We start from the raw sequence: 15752 nt of genomic DNA, 5'->3' as shown, positions 1-15752 counted from the left end.
TTAACATCTTCAACACTACCACTTCCAGCTCCGCCTCCTTTCTTTTGGTTAATGTTCCTGTAGGTCTCGCTGCCATCTTATAAACCTTTGCTTTCGCTCTTCCTGCTGTCCTTTTGTCACATAACACTCCTGACGCTTCACTGCATTTTCTTCTACACCTTTGACAATGTTACTGTTGTTACTGCGCCAAATGTTATTTTCAACAAAAGTCAACTTGGATCATTTATAAATTTCAAAACTGTGTGTAATTGAGTATCAAGTTTTGGGGGGTTTTTGCTTCTGAAAAGGGGGGTGTATCAGAAAACAGAGATAGTAAAGAAAAACTTAAATCTGGGGGGAAACAAATATGTTGAGGATGTACAGTGCCAAGAAAAAGTAATTTCCCCTCCCCCTGATTTCTTTGGTTTTTGCATATTTGTAACATTTAAATGTGTCATATCATCAAACAAATTATATTATTTTGCAAAAATAATTTGTGTAAATACAAAATGTAGTTTTTCAATGACGCTCTCATTCATTAGGAAAAAATATGTAAAAAAGTAATTGCTGCCATATTAAAACTGCATTTTATATTTACATGGTGGCAGATATTTTTCACTAATATTAAAATTTGTTTGCTGAAACATATAAATGTGACAAATATTGAAAATTTGAAGAACTCAAGGGAGGAGCAGATATTTATTCCTAGTACTATAGGTTGAGTTTCGCTGTCAAGCAGCCACTTCAGACCAGAGATTTGGGTAAGAGCATTTCTTAGGTTTCCTTCAGCCACAAAGAAAACATTTTAGCCTTATGGTAATCCTTCCCAGAGCCCTCCCTAAGCTCAATGGCTCTTCCTCCCTAGGTGATCCCTCTGGCCCCTGTGTGTGATCCTAGAGGGGAATCTCTTTATACCAAAACCCACCGTGCACACCATTCCCCTCCTCTCGCTCCATGGCCCTTCTGAGACCCAGCTGACCTTCCTGTCGACGTCAAAGAAAAATCAGAGTGGAAGCTAGAGCAGCGAGGGTCTCCACCCAGGAGAGTGGAGGTCTAATCACCCTGTTCCTCACAAAATCCACAAGAGAAACATTAGCATTCCTTAATCTGCCCAGTATCAGGTACAATCGCCCGATGTGTACTTGCGCTTTTCTACTTCCATTTTCCTCTATGGAAAATAACATTTTACTTCAGTATAGATTTATATTTCCCAAGAAAATTATTTTTGCAACCAGACATTATAAAACAGAAAAGTTTGCTCTCAGTCTTGGAGTCTTGGCTGTCCAGGCATGTAAACCAAGCAGCAAAGTGAAAACGAAGCAACACCGAACAGCCAAAAATTGTTGTTCCTCTTCCTCTCAGGGCAATTTAAGCTTGGGTCCAAAGGCAAGTTAATCCCAACAGACTCCTATGTTAAAATTCCAAAATTTACAGCAGTAAAAATCATTACATACAGCTGAAGCTTAAAGTTGGTTTGACATGTGGAGCAGCGGCAGCCAATAGCTAGGCCCCACCTCTGCTAATTCATGTTACTGAATTTCACCTGAATGTGTTTGTGCTGTATATACTTTTCGGAGCACTTTTAGTACCTTTAGTACTAATCAGCAGTTTTGTTTTGTTTTTGTTGGTGTTGTCTTTTTTTTTTGGGGGGGGGGGGGTCATTTGTTTCAAGGTGTTTTTTTAGGATTAAGGAGAGCTACTAATACTACTACTACTACTTAGCTACTCCATAATGTGTGTCTGTGGATTAGTCATTAATCACATAGTAGGGGACAAATTGTTAATGCTGAGGTTTTGTCCAGAAACCAGTTGGTTACATCATGTTGGCTATGTTAATTTTTTTATGTTTTTTTCAATGAGTGAGAAGGGATAGCTCTCATTTTAAGAATTTCCAACAGGCTTGTCGCAATTTTGCAAGGAAAGTGCAGCAACACATCCTATTTTTTAATAGGATGTGTTTTAAATGTCTATTTAAATGGAACGTATAAAGTATTAAATATCCAAAGCACTAGAATTCTCACCATTCCCCTTTATCCATTAAAACTGATATTCCCAATAACCAACTCAAAGCCAGAATGAAATTTAGATTGCACCTGTTTACAATTTCTGTTTGTAAGGGGCAACCAAAAAGAACTTAAAGGGCCCTTTTCGCAGATTGAATCAGATGAAATAAGGATTATTTTGAACTGGGAATCATGCAAAGCTAGTCTAGCAGAGTCCAAAAAGATAAATATGGAGTACAATTACTGTAAATATGTAAAGATTCTGACTTGCTTTCAAAAGAGTATATGTGCAAAAGCATTGTAATGCTGAACGAGTTACAAAAAGGTAGTATTCGGTGTAGTGATAGGTTCACACCTCCCCAGTCAGCTCTGCATTAAATCAAATAGTGGGAGGATGAGTCTTTGCTGTTGGTTCACGTTTCAGGGTTTATTATGACTGAAGGAGTGGGGCTCACAGAGTGCTACTCCCTGGACAAGTTGTGCTCCTTGTAAAATGATTGCTTTATTGTTGCACCGTGTACAACATTTGCTCATATCAATAATGGGATATGCTCCAATGCATCAGGCAAACCCTGGGAGAGAATGTAGCCTCATTTGGTTCATTCATTTTTCACTGTTCGCTTTCATGGCAAAGCAGGTTTTGGGTAGCCACAGGAATGAGTGAATATTCACAACTTCTTGACTAAACTTTATCTCTAATCATATGGAATCTCTGTACAGGGAGCAAAAAAATTCCAGATGGGCATCTTTAAGATATCTAAATCCCCCTCCGTTTGCTAGTAGGTTCTGGGGTCAAGGTGTGAAGGGAGGACCAAAAGACCTGTTTCCCACAATCCCTCCACAGCTATAGCCCCCCAGCTGTTCGAGGGCTTTCATAACAACAGCTGCGCAGAGGTTTAGTGGTTCATGTTGCTATGACAACAGCAGGCTCAATTGGCATGCACAGACTCTCGGTGCTAATAGCAAAAGTGACATTATGGCATAATTTCATTTCAATAAAACACAGACAGCATTTTTGGTGCACAGAGATTCAGGGGCACATAAAAGGATAATAGGAAATAATTAATTTTGCACGACAATTCTAGCAGCTCATATGTACAAAACTTACAAGAATCTCCCACACATATTGACAAGCCAGCAACATCTCATTTCAAAAACATTCCTCTGCGTTAAAGATAAGCTTAGTACAGAGCATGACTGTGTCCAAACTCATACAATAGAGGCTAAATATGTCTTCATGCCCGGCAGCTGTATTTGCCACAGATCGCTAACCGGCAGGATGTGCAACAATCAGAAATATTTCTGTTCCCCTGACAAACAGGATATCAGGTCACTTGGCCTCCTCAACAGTGAGGAATCTGATTGTATGGGGAGATTAAAGTATTGCGCAGAGTCAAGAACCAGCCCCAGTTCTACTTGAGGTTTACCAATGGAGGACATCTTTATTACTTAAATACACTCATTGTTCCTTTACATATATTCAACAGTTAGTTAGAGTTTAGTTTTATAGCTTTAATCTGGCCAGTGAATGACAATAGTAGGTATTCCTGAGGGAGTAACCGGAGCTGGCATGGCGTCACCACGGGTTTAAGCCCAGCATTTAATGAGCATGCAGCAGATACAGGCAGCTGTGCCAGACAAAACACAGCACAGGCAGCCTATTCGCACACTGATGTGAGCATGTTATCCAGCTGCTACACTGTGAAACACAAGGTTTTTTTAACTTTGTATGTACACCACTAATCGTCATTCGGCTGATATTTGACATTGATTATTCCTCTCTGTCTCAAAGAATATGATAGGCCTTGTGAACGGTGTGGGGAAAGCCAAACCGGAATTTACAGCTAAAAATACCCACAGTGATGAGTCAGGATGGACTGAGCAAACAAAAAGAGACCCGTCTAATTTCCTACAGTCTGGCCTTTCAGTGAAAAAACTTCCAGAGTCCTTTCTAGTTAATGAGAGCAGCACCGAGAAGAGAGAAAAGATAATCTATAGACTAGTGGGATAAAAAGAGATTGTCCAATTTCAGTTCAATTCAATGCAATTTGATTTATAGAGCACCAAATCACAACAACTGTTGCCTCACAGCACTTTACACTGTAAGGTAAAGACCTTAAAATATTTGAGAGAAAACTCCAACAATGAAATAATCCCCTATGACCATGCAGTTGGCAACAGTGGAAAGGAAAATCTCATAAACTCTGCTCTTTTTTTTCTTGTTAAGTCAAAGTTTAAAAATAATTACCCAGTTTGTTATCGTATTGTATCTAGAATTTTCAGGTGAAAATGAATTTAATTAATTTTTGGAATAAAGCTGTAACATAGTAAAAATGTGGAACAATTTGACCTGTGAATACTTTCCAGAAGCACTGTAAAGCAGGGTATCATCTGCATAGCAATGAAAGGTGATCAGGTATAATGTAAATAGCAGTGGTCCCAGCACAGAACCTTGTGGAAGTCTGTGACGAACTTCTGTGTGCGAAGAAGTCTTCACATTTACACGAACAAATCCGTTATTCTTTTACATAGATATGATTCAAACCATAATTCCTTTAATATGGTGTTCTGCTTTGTAATTAAATATTATGGTTAACAATATCAAATCACTGCACTTAGGTGAGGTTTAACATGAAATGCACAGAGATCCACTGTCAGAAACCATAAGACTGTCATTAGCAGCTTTCTGTTTTGATAATGAGCTCTGAAACTTGACTGAAATTATTCAAATAAGCTATTCCTCTGCAGATGGTCAGTTAGCTTTTTTACAACTAGTCTTTTAATAATTTCTGAAATAACAGGAAGGTTGGAGATTGGTCTATAAATCGCTAACACAGGAGGGTAAAGTAAAGGCTTTTTAAGTACCGTACTTTCTGGACAATAGAGCGCACCTGTATATAAGCCGCATCAGCTCTATTTTTAAAAAATTTTTTAAAAAAAAGATATACAAGCCGCACCCGGCTATAAGCCGCAGATATCTATGATGAAAAAATAGATATTTACTGCATGTACAGAACAATCTTGTACTGCAAATGTACATGTATGTACCTGAACAGATTCTTTCCGAACAATGCCTTTTAACACGGCAGCAACTTTGCTGATTAAAACGGAACAGAACCAAGAGAAAATAACCGCTATTTATTTACCTCCATTTTTCCTGCATTTGAAACCACAAGTCACTTTAATCATCTTCGCTGAAACCCATGAAGTCGTCTTCTTCAGTGTCGGAGTTGAACAGGCTCAGAAGCGCTTCATCACATCTGTCTCCATCAGTCTCGCTCTCCGTGTCACTGTCATCCTCCGGTGAAGTTGGCTCTGAAGGTGCGCCGCTCTCTTCGCGCAGCAGTCCAGCCTTTCGGAACCCATTGGTGATGGTGGATTCTTTCGCAGCACTCCACGCTGTTAGGATCCACTGACAGACATCAGAAAAGGATGCTTTTCGCATGCGGCCAGTTTTTGTGAATGACTTTTCACCGCTTGTCATCCAAGTCTCCCACTCAACCCGTAGTGCAGCTTTAAATGCCCGATTTCCACTGATGTCAAGTGGCTGCAAAAACTTTGTTGTACCTCCAGGAATCACAGCTGGAATGGAGTTTGTTTTCTTGATCGCTGCTTTCACAGAATCTGTGATGTGGGCCCTCATGCTATCCAAAACAAGCAGTGCTTTTTTCTGGTGAAAAAATCCTCCCGGGCGCTTCCCATAGCACTCCGTTAACCATTCCTTCATTAGACCTTCTATCATCCACCCTTTGGTGTTAACTTTGACCACTATGCCTTTTGGGAGTTGTTCTTTCGGCATAGTTATGCGCTTAAAAATCACCATTGGTGGAAGTTTTTGTCCGGATGCCGTGCATGCCAGAACGCAGGTGAAGTGCGTCCTCTCATGGCCTGTTGTTTTCAACAACACGGATGATGCACCTGTCTTGTTAACGGTCCTGGTCAGAGGCAGATCAAATGTTAAAGGTACTTCATCCATATTGATTATGTCGTCTGGTCCAATGGAGTTTTCTTGTATCTTTTTTTCAATGAATTTGTGGAAGTTTTCAACTTTTTCCTGATAGTCAGGGGGGAGTTGCTGACAGAGAGTGGTCCGTGCCCTGATGGACAGGTTTTTACGTTTCATAAATCTGAAACACCATGACGGCCCACCTTTGAAATCTTTAATATTCATTTCGCGGGCGATTGTTTTGGCTTTCAGTCGGATCTGTACAGTGGATACACCTTGGCCACCTGCTCTCTGTGTGTTCACCCATTCCTCCAGGACATTTTCAAGTTCAGGCCACCTGCTTTTATGTCCTCTGAAAGCTTTTCTCGACTTTTGGCATTGCATGAGCTCTTTCCGCTGTCGCCTCCAACGTCTCACCATAGACTCATTGACGCTAAGCTTGCGTGCAGCAGCGCGGTTTCCCTCCTGGATACCAAGATCGATGGCCTTCAACTTAAAACTTGCATCATACGAACTTCTTCGTGTGGTTTCCATGATGAAGGGGCGAGGATTTGAAAATAATTACCAGTTGGTAATTTGTTGTGCGTGTTCTATCTCCTAAAGAAAAAGTAGTGTATTCTTCTTTGCATTGATTTTTCATCTATCTTGTTTTTTATTCTAATTCTGGTTAGAGTTCCCCTAGTGGTGGAAGAAAAATCCACAGAATAGCCGCACCTTTGTATAAGCCTCATGGCTCAAAACCTAGGAAAAAAGTAGCGGCTTATAGTCCAGAAAGTACGGTAATAGTTTAATACCACCATCTTAAAAGCCTGTGGTATGTAACCTGTTGTGGCAGGGCATGGGCTGTGGCACCGCTGCGGGGGAGGCGGACACACCTGAGAGGCATCAGCGATCACGTCTCACCGGCTTAGAATGATGAACTGGGTCCCGACTGGGTTGTTGTTGTTGTTGTGTTGTGTGTGGATGGCAGCTGAAAAAGAGCCAACAACCGGGAAATAAAAGTGTGTAAAGTGAACTATGTGGTTGGGTCCATCGCAATTTCCATTCCACCCGTTAACAGAGATAGATTGACTACTAATGGTATGACTTCTTTCAGCAGTCTAGAAGGAACTGAGTGTAATAGACACATTGATGGTTTGAAGGAAGTAATTACTGAACAGAACAATCAGAGAGAGTTTAAATAAATATCAGCTGTTTTAAAAGTTTTGGATTAGCTGTTGGATTAGCAGTTGGATTAACAACTTCATTTTAAAAATCCTGCGACTATTCAAATTAGCCACACCGTGGGCTGTAAGGAGCTCTCTGATTGGTTGGACAGACACAGGCTGTCTGCCTGGATTTTTCTAGCTCATAGCTTTGCCCTGCTAAGTAGCGTGTGTGCTTGTACAAAGGCCGTTCAGCCTCAGGATTTACACTCGACTTGACACGGATATGTGAAGACCCTGCAGCGAAACAGACAGCGCAACCTCTGACTGAGTGCCTGTTTATTCAGTCTGACCACCTGTTGAAGGTAACGTGCTAACATGGCTAACGCTAGCATCACCGCACGCCGCCCCGTTATTTTAAGGTCATCTTAGCTTGTGAAAATTTTACGTCACAGCTGTACGAGCTGGCTACGTGTTGTGTAAGCTGCTGTGCTCTTCACAAATAAATCTGGAAGCAGCTCAGACTATTAGAACCAGCACTGAGCCCTGTTACATTTACACAGTGTTAGAGCAATGGCTGCAACCTACAGCCTTTAAACTAGCGTGTGCAGTTCCAGCTTTAACCTCCTAGGACCTGGCGTCCACATATGTGGACATCACATTTTCACTCATTACATCCCACGGTGTGGCTAATTTGAATAGCCGCAGGATTTTTAAAAAGAAGTTGTTAATCCAACAGCTAATCCAACAGCTAATCCAAAAGTTAATCCCTGAGCGAACAGGAAAGGGAAATGGATTTTGAAATGAGGAGTGGAATCGCCATTTTAAAAAGCATTGTGAAAATCACTTTATTAAAGTGCAATTCGAAAAAGGGTTTTGAAATGAAGTTTATTAAAGTGCAATTCGAAAAAGGTTTTTGAAATGAAGTTTTTAAAAAGCATTTTAAAAATCAGTTTATTAAATTGGAATTCAAAAATGAATTTACAAATGCAGAATTTATTCTACAATTCATTATTTAAGCACAGAATTCTTTATTTCCATGCGCATGGCTCTTGTGGTCCTCCATATTTGTTAACCTGGCTACAGTACTGAAAAGAAACCTGGGATTATTCTTTTTTCTTCTATCAGTGATGAATTGGAAGATGTCCCAGCTTTACAGAGGGCTTTTTTTATAGAGCACAAAACTATTTTTCCAAGCCAGACAAAGGTTTTCTAAATTATCTAAATTATCTCCTCCTCTTCAGCTAAAGGTTATCTGCTTTAAGGTGTGCATTTGTGAGTTATACCAAGGACTTTGATCTGGAGCTTTCTTTTTTAGAAGACTCATAGTATATATGTGTGTAACTCTGCTTTGTGTGCCCAACTCTGAATAATCACACTTTGGGGGCTCAATAATTTGACGAGATTACTAGAAAAGAGAGCTGCTCGATGTAAAGTGGAATTGATGCCATTTCTCCTAAAAGGACCACATCAATTTTTTGAACATGACACAGCCAGTGGTTTAAGAAAAACATGCAGCTAAGCATGTCACTACTGTTCTGAATGGAGAGGAGCAAAGTCTGGTATTTTTTTAAAATCAAAATTACACACTTTGTCAGTTTCAGTATTAATCAGTAATAATTTGAGTGACTTAAGTAATTTCAAAATTAATGCAAACAGGTGCTTTACTGCTAAAGTGAATTCCAGTCTTGCAAAATCTAATTTATTCTTAGTTGGCAGTTTTATATTTCCTTCAAGGGGGGCTACTATGACCCCAGGAACAGAATCAACTATGGCTGCTCAAGTCTCTAGTGTTATGTTTCACAGACTAGAGTTTTTAGCTTGGCAGGTGTCTCATGAGAGGGTAAATTCAATTTGAAACATGAACAGGTTAGTGGAGTAGCAGGGGTACAGCTAACTGGGGTTAGCTATCTGGGAGTCCAAAGCTACAAGTTTTATTAAAGTACCACTGATGCTAAAGGAAGCTGAGAAGTAATTAAACATTTGAAAAACTGCACAGGAGCACGCAGTTGACAAAGTTGCTGAGGGTGTGCTGCTGGTGCTTCATTTAAAGGTGTTTCTATAAAAGGGGCATCATTTTTAATTCTTCTTATCACCAAACTATTCACTGAGCTGTCGTGCCCTATGGATTGGTGCCAGTCATCTCTGAAGAGACCAGACAACTTCAGAATAAAACTGCTTCATCACAAGATGAATATGATAAAAGTGATTGCCCTGAAAAACATAATATTAATTTCTGTATTTAATTTGAGAAACTTGCCTTTAAGAAACGATACTAGTAAAATGCCCCTTATCAACTGTCATTATAGGTATCAAAAGTTTATACCACTGTTCTCTCGACCTACATCACACATCTGCTTGTCTAGTTGAGAATATAATGAAACTGACTATATCTTTACTCTTTGCTTATGTACGAGACGTCAAAAGGAAGGCAAAAATGTTTTTATTTTTTTTAATACCATGATATTACTTGGCCTTGCCTCCATGTACTGGGATAAATATTTTTACTTGAGAATACATTTATGTCCGATTCAAAACTTGCCCAAAAAAGCTTATATCCCAAGGCACCAAAGTGCATCTGTTATGCAAAATGTATATCAAGATTTACATGCATTTTCTTTTGAGGCAAACACACAGGTAAAAACACACTGAAAACATAAAGGATGTGTTTGCACTTCATTCCAGCTGTCAGACTGTCAGATCTAACACACAGAGAGGAGACACAAGAGGCATTTCCCAGGTGGAATCCTGCCTTGATTCTCACAAAAATGAATCAAACAATCCAGACAGACAGCAGGCCAGTTAAAAGAAGTTGTCTTGGCTCATATTATGCAATATCCTGCAGAGGTATCTCTATAATGTGACTGCACAAGTTTAGATATATTTTGAAAAATATATATTTTGAAAACTCCTAACTGATGTACATGTAAGTCAGTGAAATGAATCACATCTTTAAGCTGTGGCCTCTGTGATAAATCAATGGAACTGCTGTGACCACAATTTACATTATTTTATATGGGTACATTCATTGTCAGATGAAGTGATCAACTGCAGTACGAACATCACTGATTTCTGATTATCTTTTTATGAAACTACAATCAGTGTTCTGCTTGAAAACCTTTGGTTGCTGTTACTCATATCCTTTCCCAAACATATAAAGGTAGGTTTTACTGCTTAAACCTATGTTAGGGACTAGAAAGGTGCTCGTGTAGTACCTTTCTAGTCAGCTGAGCATTCAAAGCACTTTCTTACTATAATCTCAACCAATGACACACACATTCATACAACACTTTTATTTACGCGTAAGCACTTTCTAACATTCACACTCCATTGGATGCATCCGGGGCAACTTGGATACTGCCCGATGGCAGTTGCCCTTACACAGCATCAAAATGCATGTTATTGGGTGTATTGGACCAATACAAGCGCTCAATACTTTCACCCAGCTTCTCAACAAGCACATTTGATCAAGAGGTTTGCTGGAACATGCCCAATCCACAGCGCTCACAGGATCCCCTGCCAGCATCACAGTTCCAGACACTACAGGGCATGCACAGAGGTCCCAGGCCCATGCCTTAGGGCTGTTTTGGTGGCACAAAATAGAACTAAAATATTAAAAGGTGCTTTTAAATTTGTTGCTAATAATGATGATGTGTAATTTCAAAAATGCATCATAAAATGACTTACAGATTACAGATTTTCACATCTTGCACATAAATGATATAAAGCATGAAGACATGATCTGTTATTTTAATGTCCATCTTGTATAAAATGTCAGAGTCATGTGGTAGAATGAAATTTATGCACTACAGTACACGCTGATGACAAAGTCATAAATGTAGTGAAGAATGTTGATAATCTCCTCAGCCTGGTGCTGTATAGCAGTAGTAAATTTTGCACATAATCTTTCAATGTCTCTCAGACAGAAAAAAGTGCTTCCCATATGTACATTAAAGAAGATGGATGAAGGAAGCACAAAGAAAGCTTCGGTTAAAGCAGACTCATTCTCTCTGAATTTAAACAGCCAGTGTCTGCCCATTATATAAATAATGAGGCCATAGTAGGAATAAAGGTAACACTTTTTTTTGCTGCAAATTTAAACACTCTTTCATTGTCTGAGCATGAAACAGCTCGGGAAGGCAGAAGCACAATGGACTTGGCAGAGGCGGCAAAGGCAGAACAGACAGAGAGGAATTCCCCATCAGTGTCTGAAGCAAACTAACCTTTCTTTTTTTCTTTCTGACTCTTCCCTCCTGGTGAGAGTCCAAAGGAAGAAAGTTAACTCTTTCACTGGCACACTGAATGTCTGCTTCAGTTGTTTGTTCAGAGTGCACAGCTCCTAATAATAATTCATGACATTCCTGTGGACTGAGGCTGCAGAATTTACTGACACCCTGGTTCTCTCTGTAGCCTCCACAATGTTTTTCCACACATTAGAGATGCACCACTTAACCCCCCCTTCGCCACCACCACAATCCAGCTCCATATCCAGGTAGTTAAATACAAAGTACTTTCTGTCCTTTTCCCAGTACAGAAAATAGTGTCTTGAAGGTGCTTCTCTGTCTGTAAATGTCGGCTGGTGATGGTTTATAAATACCACTGACCACGGGGGAGAAGAAGAACAGTAGCATGCCGCTTCACTGAGATTGAGAGATTGACACAAAAGACTTATAAGAAAACCTCAAAACAGTAAACCGCTTTCTCAATTTCCCAGCCCTAGCTTGTACAAACACACTCTCATATCCTGGCAAGATAAGCAGGCCTGTTTTGAAGAGGGCATCAAGAAGGCAGGTGTAAGTCATCCCTCATCTCCTGTCATGGTGGGTCTCACCTTCACAGTCCAACTGACACTACGCTGCAGCCAATCCTTTCTGAGAAGCTTAACCACGCGTCTCTTTTTGAGAGTGGCCCATTGGTCAACTTTGCTCTGAACAAATGGGGAAAAAAACAAGAACAAAAGCAACCACAGCTAAAATCACGTGTTCCAGGTCCACATTTCCAGCAATAAGTCAGATTCATTCCCAGTAGATGCCGGACTTCACCAGGGCTGCCCTCTCTCACTGATTCTATTTACAATTTTTTCAGGTTCTCAGCAGAAAAAGTGGAGTGCCAAATATAGGTATGGATGGATGGATGGATGGATGTGTTACAAATGTTCTAAAAGCCAGATAAGAAGACTTATCTAGGTTACCACTAGATCTATAAGAGACTGGCAGCCAGGCACTGAACTTAGTTTGGCAAAATTTGTAAAAAGCAACTCACAACAAGTGAAACTTAGCAAAAGCCAGCAGGAGATCCAGGATCCAGGAGACCCACATGATTTTATTCTGTTTGTATGCAAGCCCAGTGTCCCAGGTGTCACATGCCAGTTTTGATGTCACATCATGTCACCTTGGCCAGTTGTGTAGCTCTTGAGTTTTGTAACCTGGCGTGTTGCGCCACAAGACTTTGCAACAACAACAACAAAAAAACACTTGGCAAACTCTTTGCTTACAGTTTTGAGTTTTTCTCTTCCTATAACATCACTTATATGGCAGTATTGTCTAAGTGGCGACACCTATCGTTCTGCAGAGGCTTCCTGTGCCTTAACAGTGGGCATAAATAGACTTCAAGATGATATTGCAAAGCAACCTTAGCTGTCAATTTCCAAATGGGAATGAGGAGTGAGTAAACTTGAAGATGAATTTTGCAACATGAAAGAATTTTAAATATTCCAAACTCTATCCTTTGGTGAATATATCATTTCCAACATGAGTTCTCTGATGGAAAACCTTCAGTTGATCCAAATGCTTTAAGAGGGAGCATTTTTCTCTAATACTGGGTTCTCTTCCCTGTTCATTTCAGAATCTAATTTCAGCTCCTACTCCTCCCATACAAGGTATTGAATAATCAGCCACCGTCTTATCTTAAGGACCTTACAGTACCATATCACTCCAATAAAGCACTTCACACTTAGACTGCTGGCTTGTCTACGGCTCCTAGGATATTTATTTACAAAGGTAGAATGGGAGGCAGAGCTTTCAGTTTTTAGGCCCCTATTCTGTCAAAACAGCTCCCCGTTTGGATTTGGGAGACAGACACCCTTGCTACTTTTAAGATTAGCCTTAAAACCTTCCTTGTTGAAAAAGCTTATAGTTAGGGCTGGATCAGGTAACCCTAGGCTGCCAGAGGCTTCCCATGAGTGTTTCTTCTTCACTTGTTTGTTTTCACTGTGTTTTTATACTTTATTTAATCATTCATTATTAGTAATCTCTGTCTCTAGTATGTCTTTTGTCATGTCCCCTGTCCTAATTCCCAACCAGTTGCAGCAGATGGCTGCCCCTCTCTGAGCCTGGTGCTGCTGAAGGTTTCTTCCTGTTTAAAAAAGGGAAGTTTTTTTTCCTTTCCACTGTCACTAAGTTCTTGCTCATAAGGGCTTGTCTAGATTTTGGTAGTTTTCTCTGTATCACTGTAGGGTCTGTCCCTTACAACATAAGGAACATCTTGGTAAGACTGTTTTTGTTGTTACTATATAACAGGTAATAACATGGAACAGAAATGATTGACCTATTGCAGAAAAACATATCTAAAAGGCTTTTTCCTAACAAAGAAACTTTATTTCAGAGGAAAGATTGCAATCTAGAAAAAAGTCTTCCATAATGAGGCCAATTGGATTAGCAGTGGTGTGGTCTGAATCTGTGCAATTATTGTTTTAGACATAAAGGCGAGTTGAAAGAGGCATACTGTAGGCTTCAGTTCTTAGAGCTAAAGGCTCATTATTGGAGGCATTAACTCAGTTATTGCTACCAACCAGAATGGTTGGGTTTTCATACATCTTGGATAAACTACAGGACTTGCTCTGGCTACTTAATGCTTCCCCAACCAGGCCAGAGAGACATTTTTAAAAACTTCTGTGCCACCAAATCCAAATGATAAATCACTTAACAGGAGCCTTATGAATCTATGAGACTGTTGTTGCTGAACTTGTTCTAAAAAGATAAAGACTGAGACACGGTCTCCATTTGAACCATTTGGAGAATCCCCTTACAGTCCGGGTACAAGACCAGTGTTAAAGTTCAGATGTGTGGTACTAATCACATTTAAAAACAATGTCACATACAGTAATCTTTAGGTGTGAGCACAGAGTACTAATGAAACACTGATGATTTCAGTGAGGCTGTCCAAATTACTTATCCCCTCTGAAAAGCTCTTTAAACTAAAAAAACAAATTTCATCCACAATCAGCACTATCAGATTTCAAATTCCCATTTACACCACACTAACATTACAGCAATGCCAAGGCAGTGCCAGCAGGGATCCAGGCATAGATACAGCAGAGCGGTATGGAGACCTTGACCAGATGAGAGCAGCCAGGGGGAGGGGGATCTGGATAGCTTTCTTTCCTCTCCCAGACTCGAGCCCAGACATACAGAAACACACTTGACTCTGTACCGTCTCCAGACTTTACCCACCCGCCAGTTCCACAGCTGTTTATAACTCACTTTTAGCACAAAACCATCATCACTCTTTGGAGATGAACCTTTATGAAGTCACATAGTGCGTGGGAGAGCTGTGTGGGTGCGTGACTATGTGTCATTTTTCATTCTTTTACTCAATTTTTTTTTAGTCGCTGGTAATTAAAGTGCTCTTTCCTATGAACTCCTCTGAGGTGCTTTTTCACCTCTTAGGCTGAAAACTTCTCTGTCTGGATTGATCTCAGTGGAGTTTGTCAGATTCTAATGTTGTTTTCATTTAGAAATATAATAATGTATAATAGTGTGGGTTTTATGAATGTCTACGTGGAAAATAGGTGGGAAAATTTTTCTCAGCTAGGTATTGGAAACATTGCATGTTGTACCACCCACACCCACAGCCCGACACATGCACACACAACATTTTATTACAGAGTTAATTATATCTGATAGCAGAAGACACGCTGATTTTAATTGTACAAACTCTGAAACTTTCAGGATTTTTTTGTTTGCCTTTCTTCTTCTTTTTGGGATTTTTGTTATCGGGGGAGGGGAGGGGTCAAATAAAGCCACTGGGCACAATATGGATATGGCTTTTTATTTTTGCTATGGCAAAATATAACTCCTTATTACAGTGTATTACAGTTTTTAGGCACTTTTAGACAGGTGTCAGTGCCAAAAATATTGCAGGACAAAGTATGTACCTGAAAGTATCCTTGAAATACTGATTTATGAGCACATACTGACACATTAAACTTTTTCAATTAATGTAGCTGCATATTTCCTGCGTTTAAATACATAAAACTATTTTAATACCGTAAACGAAACAGTCTAAATTTAGGCTCGATGATGGTTTCTCTGCAGAGTAGTGACATCAACTGTATTTTAAGTTCATGTTTTTTTCCCCCTGTTTATTTACGTAACAGGCACTGCATTTTAATAACACTTTTTGAAAATTGGGCTTTAATTGAGTAGTAAAATTTGTAGCTATTGCATTTTCACAAATCCCAGTGTCTTTATAGGCAATTCAAACTGCCGTCCTGATTGGCTCCCCTCATTAAATAATAGCTGAACTGTTTCCAAGCGGGCAGCATTAAACTAGGATGCATCCAGCAGCAGGTTTACTTATTTCAATTGAAAGAGTTGCTGTTGTTCATGACTAACAGCTGTATCACAACGTTATTTTTTAATTAGCCTTTGACTGACTTTCATTTATTTGTAAAAGGCA

At 39.8% G+C, this 15752-nt stretch overlaps 1 protein-coding gene across 3 annotated transcripts in view; it reads right to left on the bottom strand.

Moving 5' to 3' along the window:
- pknox2 (pbx/knotted 1 homeobox 2) overlaps positions 1-15752 on the bottom strand; it is a 105575-nt gene that overhangs the window by 79174 nt on the left and 10649 nt on the right. The window contains exon 1 of one of the 3 annotated variants that reach the window (XM_084941572.1): positions 6804-7054. The exons of the other annotated variants lie outside the window; for them this stretch is intronic. The gene's annotated coding sequence lies outside the window, so the exon portion shown is untranslated. Of the gene's footprint in view, positions 1-6803; positions 7055-15752 lie in introns of those variants that run through there. 3 annotated transcript variants of the gene reach the window in all.

Source organism: Perissodus microlepis, chromosome 10, assembly GCF_051167445.1.
Source record: "Perissodus microlepis isolate ML-2025 ecotype Zambia chromosome 10, ASM5116744v1, whole genome shotgun sequence".
NCBI classification, from domain to species: Eukaryota; Metazoa; Chordata; class Actinopteri; order Cichliformes; family Cichlidae; genus Perissodus; species Perissodus microlepis.
The sequence above is the reverse complement of the archived record's forward strand: the minus strand, read 5'-3'. Positions and strand labels throughout refer to the sequence as shown.